This window comes from Elgaria multicarinata, chromosome 1, assembly GCF_023053635.1.
Source record: "Elgaria multicarinata webbii isolate HBS135686 ecotype San Diego chromosome 1, rElgMul1.1.pri, whole genome shotgun sequence".
Classification (NCBI taxonomy): Eukaryota; Metazoa; Chordata; class Lepidosauria; order Squamata; family Anguidae; genus Elgaria; species Elgaria multicarinata.
Window position 1 is genome coordinate 117,357,229 of NC_086171.1, and position 9,870 is coordinate 117,367,098.

Sequence of the window (9,870 nt, forward strand, 5' to 3'; positions counted from 1 at the left end):
GGAACTTAAGGAACATAAATTCAAGAAGTTCCAAAGAGATCTAAAGGACTATCAAGAAAACAAAGTGTACAGCTGGGAAAAAACCTAAATCCACATATACTCCCAGAAAATCAGTCTCCTTCCTAAGTGACTCCGCTGATAATATAACTAGCCCAGAGGATAACACCAGCGCACACTCCAGTCACACTACCCCACATGATGAACCAAGATCTCCTGCAGCACAACCTTTTTTGAGCATGGGACAGGGCGCGGCCACAAACAACAAAAGAAGGCAGGAAACAGCAAGAACAAGATTCTCATAAAGGAAAATATTGAGGACCAATTGGTAGTTAATCTGTCCAATAGAACCTCCACTCCCATTGAACTCCAGCTTCTGAAGAAGGGTTTGTCTTCTGTTCCCAGCCCTCGATTTGATTCATTCCAGGTCATGACGGAGTTGCAGCATTTATTTAGAAAAATTAAACTCGTTGATTGGTTCAGAACCAACAAATCGGGCCTGGACAGGGAATGCGGCACGTTCAGACCAAAATCAACATTCAATCCGATTACATCCAACCACAAGATTTTAGCCTTCAAAAACATGGTACTGAAGGAAATTCAATCCACACAGGAGGAACATCAAAGAACGTGGCACAATTTGACATGACTGGAAAGGGCAGCCCTAAATGATTTATGCAAATTGGATGATATAGTCTTTAAACCTGCGGACAAAGGAGGAGTGATTGTAGTCTGGGACACCAAAGATTACACCAAAGAAGCTTGTAGACAACTAGGAATGACAAACCATTATGCCCCCTGCAACTGGGACCCGACACCTGATATTCAAAAATTAATCGTGGAAGTGGTAGATGAAAGACTAATGGAGGGAAATATTAACAAAAACACCCATGATTACCTACTACAATCGGAGGGCAGAACCCCAGTTTTCTACCTGCTACCAAAAACCCACAAGGGCACCTTGCCTGTCCCTGGCCACCCAATAGTGTCTGGATGTGGTTCCATTTTGGAACCTTTGGCAGAATATGTAGACTTCTACCTTAAACCCTTTATTCCGCTAATACCCACGTCCCTTAAAGACACTGGGCATTTTTCGCAGTATCTGGAGAGTTTATCATTACCAACTAGAGAGTGCCTTTTGGTCACTCTTGATGTAGTATCTCTATACACCAATATAACTCACAAGGAAGCCATGGAGGTCATTGAATTTACCTTGAATAAGAGAACTGATTGGCAGAATCCACCTACGACTTTCCTATGCGCACTGGTGGAGATATCACTAAAGAAAAACTTCTTTTCATTCCAGGACCAATATTACTGGCAAACCTCTGGTACAGCTATGGGATGTAAATTTGCCCCTGAATTGGCTAACCTCTTTATGGACAACTTTGAGCACCAGTATATCCTCAACCAGGTTAATCCTTTTAAAAGTAAAATCCTTTCGTATAGAAGATATCTGGATGACATTTTCCTTATTTGGGGGTGGGGTGTTCAATGGTGGAACTTAGGCAGTTCAAAACTTATTTAAATGAGTTTTATTTAACACCATCAAATTTGAACTCAACTCTTACACCTCAAAAATCAACTTTCTGGATGTTGTTGTTATCAATGACAGTACCAAAGTCCATACTGACCTTTACAGAAAGGATACAGATGCGAATTCCTATCTCAAATTTGACAGTTTTCCTCCATCACATATCAGGAGAAACTTACCATATTCCCAGTTAATAAGATTATGAAGGAACTGTTCCAACCTGGCAGACTTTGATAAACACGCTAAGATACTGATAAGACCATTCCAAATATGTGGATATCCCAGTAAGAAGTCAAAGTAAGCTGTATTTAAAGTCAGGGGGATGGAATGAAGGAACCTTTTCAGAAGTCGAAAGGAGGACCAACTGGACCCCAGGGTGAAGGTGCCTATAACGTATAATAGCCATACAGGGCTAATCCAGGCGGCCATACTCAAATATCGGGACCTAGTGGCAGAAGTACCGGGCTGTGACATCAAACCTCAATTTGTCTATAAACGCACAAAAAACCTGAAGGAGCTTTTAGTGCATAGCACCCTTAGAAATCAAAAGAAGGACACCCTGTTGGGTACTACATATGTGAAAACCAAGGGCAATTATCCTTGCCACCACAGTAGCGTGTGTGAAAACAGCCTAAGGATAAAGGAATTTATAAATCCCCTGACCAACAGGAAGTATATTCTACAGGAAATGTATAACTACAATTCCATGGGGGTGATATACTACTGTATGTCATCCAATGCCCATGTGCACTCTTATATGTGGGGATGACAACTAGGAAAATAAGGATGCGGATCTGCGAACATAAGAGCTGTATAAGGAATCGCAGGGTCAATGCACCCCTAGTTAAGCACTTTATTGAATCAGGCCACACAGATAAAGAACTCAGATTCTGGGTCCTGGAAAAACATACAGGCTCAGGTTTAGCTCTGGAAAACAGGTTAAAATGGAGGGAAGTCTTTTGGACTTATACGCTTAAAACGATGATGCCATCAGGTCTCTATGAGGAGTGCAATTGGCAGTGTGTATGGCAGAAAATGTTTATCTATAGGTGTGTTTCTGCAGGCTTAAACGGCTATTTTTCCTATTTATGTTCATCGTGGATTTTACTTATGTCTGGTGCCTCTGAGGTCACAGGAAGGAACATTTTTCCTTTAAAACTTTAGCCTTAAGGGGTCATAGCACAGGTGATTAATTTCACCCTCTATGCCTTCATAAACAGCCCTACGTCCAAACTGGCTTCCAAACACTCATTACGAATCCACGGGAGTTGGGGCAGCCAGTGATTTATGTAAGTAGATATTAGCAGCTCGGGTTTCAGTTTTAAGTTTGGCATTGTTTGTGACGATGAGACGCCTTTTGGGCCTTTTTGGGGTTTTTAGAAAAAGATATTAGCTACAATTTTATCTCATTCCAGGAGGCACCACTTGCCGTGCTATAGGGAGTGACAACTTTATACATTCCCTGAATTTGGGATCAACTGAGTCAGCCCGTGTATATTTTCTTTTTCCAAAAAAACGTACCTGAACTGAAGTCTTTAACGAGCAATGGTATGTCCCCTTGACTGTATGTACTTTCAAAACTACTAAAATTATCAATCCTGTCGTTACCTCTGAGACACTCATTATTATTATTGTTTTGTGTATGTTATCTTTATTTATTTCAGCTATCAGGCCACTGAAGAAGATCGTAAGTTGAAACGCGTTTGGCGTTTCCACAGACATTGTGGAGCAGCTTTATTATGTATACTGTTGTCTGTATGCTTATCTTTGTGTGCATGCCTCTAAAAAGTTTTCCACATTTTATTCTTTATAATTGCTTTTGCTATAAGTTTATTGTTTCATTATTTCCTTAACTTTGTAGCCACTCATTGTTAGGTGGGGAAGTAACAGCAAAAGCACAGGGAGACAGAGCCCCCTGGCCCACCACTATCACATCTCTTTCCCCATGAGATGGGCCCACAAGCCCTCCACCCTCATGGGTTCCAGGTCAAGAAATGGGGGCATGGTCTGGATTACCTCCACCAGGCAGGTCTGAGCTCCAAGGTTGCTCTTGGAAGAGAAAGAATTGGGGGTTGGCAAATCCTTCCCTCTGACCTTCCTCATCTCCATGTCTCTGAACTAGCAAGGATCCTGATTATTACCCTCTTGCTCTGCTCCCCTGTCCTGTCCTGTATTTTGCTATCTCTGGGTCAGGCTTTTAGCTGCCGAGCCTGCCCCAGAGCAATTCAACAGGGTCACCTGTTCTCCAACGTTTTCTCTCTGGGCCAGGAAAAGATTCACACTGCTGCTTTTCTGTGTAGGAGACACAGAATGATGTCAGAATGGCCAGGGTCTGGCTACCATGACGATGGAGTTTTCCCAAAGATGCTTCAGGAGACCTTTGAGCTGGCAGTGGCATCTCCCCTTGCTGGGTGTGCTGGCATATGCTGGAAGATGGCACACCAAGGATGGCACCGGCCATGGTCAGTAAGAAGGGTCACATTTCCAGTGAGGATGGAGGGAGATGGCCAGAGGGAGATCAGGGAGGAGATCTGGGACTGAAGAGGAATTCCCTGGGTTTGGATGGTTGAGGGGAACAAGAAGAAGGCAGGGCGTGACTTCATTGGATAATGATGATGGAAGACTTGGGGGTCTGGTCAGTCTGGCTCTTTCATCCAAATCCCAGGAACCTGACAATGGCTCCTCCTGCAGCAATGCTTCCCCCTGATATTGCTGCACCTTCATGCAGGAGGCCCCCATTGAGCCCAGTCCTGAAAAGGCCCACCTCTTTCTCATGGCCATTGCTGGCTGCCACCAGGTTCAGCGTTGTTGTGCCCACACGCCGGAGGGAGCACCCAGTGCCAAACCCCCGATGCCTCCTGGGTTTCCTGCTCCAGCCACTGCTGTCACTGTTCTTTCCCTTGCACTCCCTGAGCATGGAGGCAGTGATGTGACAGGCAGAATCTCTTTCCCTCTGGGCCAGTTTGTGGATAGGTCCACAGTGGAAGTGCAGTGAAATCGAGGAGTACTCCCCACATGATATGATTATAATCAACTGTGGTGTGGATTAGGGCTAGCGTCAAGTTGACTATTAGTCAATGGTGTGTTTGATTGACACATCCCCCACCATCTGTCCTCCCCTTAGTCCTCCCGCTGATATTCCATCAGCCATTGTGAGTTCTGCTGGTTGGACTAGAGTGGCAGCCGCTGCTTTGGTCACTCTTGCCAGGGCACTCTGTAGTCACCAAAAAATAACCAACTGTGTGTGAAGAAATAGTCAACAGTGCCCAACAGACAACATGATAACCAAGTGTGTTCAAATAATCAACTCTGCACAGCATTGGTTATTCCCCTCAGAGAAGGAAAAAGAAAAGAGAATGCCGCAGGATTCTTTTACGTGTTGAGAAACTCCCACCCTTCTCAAAGAATTACAGATCCTAGGACAGAGGCAAATACTACTATGCTAATCTGTAGTATGGAACACCCACACCAGGTCCCATACATTGGGGGAGAGAGATGATGCAAAACATCCCTCTCTGGGTGCAGGATTTCAGAGCAAAAGCTAAACGAAACAGAAGACTTGCCTGAAATTCTCATCTCTTAGAAAACCGAGGCTTGGTCACCTAATGGATTGCCCCTAGGTTTTGAGCTCACTGGAGTGCCCCCCATGTGGGGTTGCTCCTGTGAAGCACAAACTCCAAATTTTACCTACTCCTACTACCACTCAGTTGTTGTCTCACTGATGGGATCACCCATCCACCCACAATTACCCAAGCCCCTAACCTTGCTTGCTTTGGCATTGGAGATAATCACCAGCCCAGCAGCCAGCCAGCTATAATGAGTTATTTTATTGAAACTCTTCAGCTGCTATTTACATATTTCAATTGGTTAGCTAGTAAGGTTTATAGTTTTGCTATGGATTATAGTTGCAAATATGACTTTCTATTTCATTTATACTCATATATCTCTATATTTATATCTATGCATCTTTATGTCTGTCTATCTACACACACACACACACACACACATTCCTATAGAGATATATGATTTTAATTGATATTCATATCTATTTAATTGTCTTAGGCTCCAATCCGATACACACTACCCTGGAGTAAGTCCCATTGAGTTTAATGGGGCTTACCTCTGAGTAGGATAGCACTGTTAGTTCTAGTTTAGCTACAAATTGTATTTGCAGATATTACTTGTTTTATATTTCATTTATATATTCATATATATCTATATACCTATCTCTATGAATTTATATCAATATTTATAGCTATAGCCATCTATCTACCTATATTTCTACATATATATTTCTATAGCAATATATAAATATTATATAAATATATATGTTCATATTTATTTAATTGGTCAAACATCTTAAGCTGCAATCCTATACATATTACCTGGGAGTAAGTTCCATTGAATTTAATGTGACTTACTTCTGAGCAGACTGCAGTGTTTTAGTTTAGCTACAAATTATATCTGCAGATATGACTTGCTTTATATTTCATGTATATATTCATCTATATCTATTTTAAATTTTGTTTTAACTGTTTTATTCTGTTTTTATTTTCATTTTATCTTGTATACCGCTCCGAATTTTTTCAATGGGGAGTGGTATATAAATATTCTAAATAAATAAATAATAAATATATCTATATAGAACCTCAGGCTAATAGTTTTTCTACACTGACAATGCATGTTGTGAACTATTAGTGGAGCCAAAAGGTACAGGGAAATAATTAAGCAGTGTGCAATGATGGAAGTAAGATTTCCAGCACCACCACCCTGGAAGTTATGTATACAAATCACTTGAGTCAGAGAACTGAAAGAAAAGAATAAACATATATTCTGCAATCAAGAATTAAAATTGGTTTCTCCTTTTTGATGCTTATGGGTTGCGCAACAGGAACTTTGAATAGGGAAGGCAGAACTAATAACAATCTTGATGGGACAACATTGATATTTTTTCTCACAATAGATTAAAACCATCTGAGAATCCATTCTTCCATTCCTTACAAGAAGAGAAATTAGTTTGAAAATTTCCAGTTCCATCAAAATGGCATGCAAAAATGAAATTAGTAATGATTTGCCTCTTATTGTAATTGCAATATTGGGGGGGGGGAATTAATAAAAAAGTAAGTTCTGCACTACTGCCACTTGCTTCATTTTTTCTATTACACAGATTTTCTGCCCCTACAGACTGCTGTGCTGCTTCTACTCATTTCACTTAATAGTTTTTGACAATAAAAGGAATGGAAATGATTTCCAAAACAAAATTTTTGTAATAATTTCTATCTGCTCTGCACATCCGTTTACTAAGTCCTTATAGTTCTGAGAATCTTTCCCCTGAATTCAACTTTTGTGGGGCAGTTAAAAAATGTGAGTTGCTTACTGCACAGTGATGGGGCAACCAGCTATATGTTGGTGGGAGAGAAGGTGGAATTAATTCCAAACCAGGATAGAAAGAAAATCAAAAGGGTTTCTTTGCCACACCATTTAACACCTTGGGAACAACTGTGGAGAGCTTGAACCCAGGCAATGACAAGGATACTGACGCCATGCAAGTAGTAGGTTGGATCCAGATTTAAGCGTGAGTACCTGCACGGTGGATATGGACTTCTCAGCCCCTACTTCCGATGGCAACTCCTCCAGTCCAATGAAAATGCTACACAGAGTCAGGAGATCCTGCTGAATGGTGTGTGTGCGTGGATGGGGATCACCAAAAATCAGGTAGAGGGAACTCCCATGAGTGGAGCCTTGCCTCTTGTGGAAGGCAGATCCTGGATCCAAATCAGTCTAGCTACCTCCCCCCATATCACACTCCTTATCTGAGGTCCTGGAGGAGACGATCAAGGATGTGTTGATATCAGCAGCAGGACATAGAATTCAGTGGCAGGGTCAGCTCCAGGTTTATGGGTGGGCAAAGAGTTCTCAGATTAGCTTCCTCCTCTGTTAGCGGGCCTTAGGCGGGGATCACCTGGCTGCAGTGGGCAACTGGGTCTAGTTACCCTTTAAATTTGCCTCAGTGGAGGTCAGAAGTATTGTGGGAAATTAAAAGGGCAGCTAGAACCAGCCGCCTGGTGGTGCTCAAGTGCCAGGCTAGACAAAAAGTGTGGGATGGTGGGGGTGTGTGGCAAACATCAACAGTGAGTCCAAGATACTGGGATCCAAAGTTGCTGTTGCCAGTCCTGTTCAGTGAGCAGGATGGCTTCCAGCCCATTACAACAATATAGGAAACCAACTTCAAAGGCAAAATTAAACTTGCTGTATGAGTGGGATTTCACTCCCCGAGTATTTATTTCTCTTGGACTCTGCCCAGCCACAATTTTGAAACCTAGTATTATACCTGCAGGTTCATCACCGGTCAAAGTCTAACATCACTTATGCTCTTTTTTTGCTATGCTCTGCGAAATCTGAATATATGCTAACTTTCCAGTGGATTTCAAGCATACCAATAAACTTCCTCTTTGAGTACAATTTGCATTGGCATGGGTAAAATATGGCTGGATTGCATAGCATGCGGCTCACACAAACAACTTGCTATGTGCCCCCATGAGTACAATAGGAGTGGAATCGCTGTATGGAATAATTATGTATGTTTAAGTGACAGCTTCCTTTTTAGGCTGAATCCGTGGGCGTTGTGTGTGTATCTCGCAGAGTAGGAGGCCTCCTTTTCAAAGGGTTTGTTATTGCAAATGCTAGCAGAAGAACAGCAGTCCTTGTCATTTTTCTGCTAGTGTAGTGTTGGATATTATCATATACAATTATACTTTGGACTCCAAATAATGTTAGCTGAGACCTTATGAAGTCTTTGGGGTGAAGCTTATACTTAACAATTAGCTACCCACATGGGTCAGTGGAGGAACAAATTGGGCTTACATTTACTTTAATTCTGTACACATGTCTTTTATAATGCCTAGTCCTGAACATTATTTTCTAAATTTAAAAATAACAAGATAGCTAACAATCACAAATATAAAAACAAATGATCCAAACTCCTTTAAAAACACATTAAAAACTGCAGATAAAAAGAAAAAAAGCATCCGAGAAGATCAACACTAATTTCAAGGGGAAGAACCAAAACCATAAAAGTAACTAAATTTCACTAAAATCTCAAGAAAACAAGATAGATTTTGTCAGATGCTTAAAAGATATTAATGAAAATGGCTAACAAACATGATTCCAGAAGGAATTCCAGAATTTGGGTGCCATCATCAAAAAGGCCCTTTTTCTGGAAGTCCTCTACCAAATTATAGATCATGGCTGAGACCATCTCATTATGAAAGTAGGAGCTGAGTAAAAATCAGATCCATGAAATCATTAAGGATCCTGATGATTTCATATGGTTTTAAAGTAAACACTCCTAAAACCACCATCCAGTGACAAAACACATCTGCTTCCCCCTAGGGACCGAACCATAAAAATCATGGATCCAACACTCATCTGGGCTGTCATGGCTCAAAAGCATGGATCTGAGGCACAGATCATCTTGATTTCATATGATTTTTAAAGGGGATATCCCCCAATCCACAATCTAATCACAGCTCACATTTTCCTCCACAACTGAACCATTAAAATTCATGGATCCACCACTCATGGGCACCTCCACAGCATAAAAACATGGAGCCAGTGGATACCATACTATTCATTATCACATCACAAATCATATCTGTGGCCAGGGATTGTAGTAGAAAAACCATCTATCTAGTGATTCACTGTGTCACCACAGCTCATAACGCAGACACAGATCCTCTAAATTTTTACAAAGGATCCCCCCAAACCATGATCAAATCACACAACACATCTGTGACCAAAGGTTGAACCAGTCAGTATCTTACCAGAGGGTGTCTGTACAGCACCATGTACATTGATGGTGCTATATAAATAAATATTAATAATAATAATAATAATAAGGGTGCCCTGGATACCTTCACAGACAGAATTTCCTGAACTGCGGAATCGAAGGGCAGATCCAAGGGCAGATCCTGCCCATCCCTGGCAAAATATAGAGAATCCATGCCTCGGATCCATATGTTTAAACCATGGAGGCACAATGGATTCATGATTTTTGTGATTCACTCCATGGAGGAAGATGTGCTCTGTGATTTGATTGTGGTTTGGAAGATTTTCCTTTAAAAAATAATGAGGATCTGTCCCTTGGATCCGTGTTTTTGTGCCATGGTGATGCCAATGAGTGGCAAATCTGTGATTTTCATGGTTCAGTCCATGGGGGAAGATGTTCTCAGTGATGTGATTGGGTTGGTAGTGGGATTTTCTTTGTAAAAATTATGAGGATCCATGTTTTTATGCCATGGTGGCACCAACAAGTGGCAGAACTGTGACTTCCATGGTCT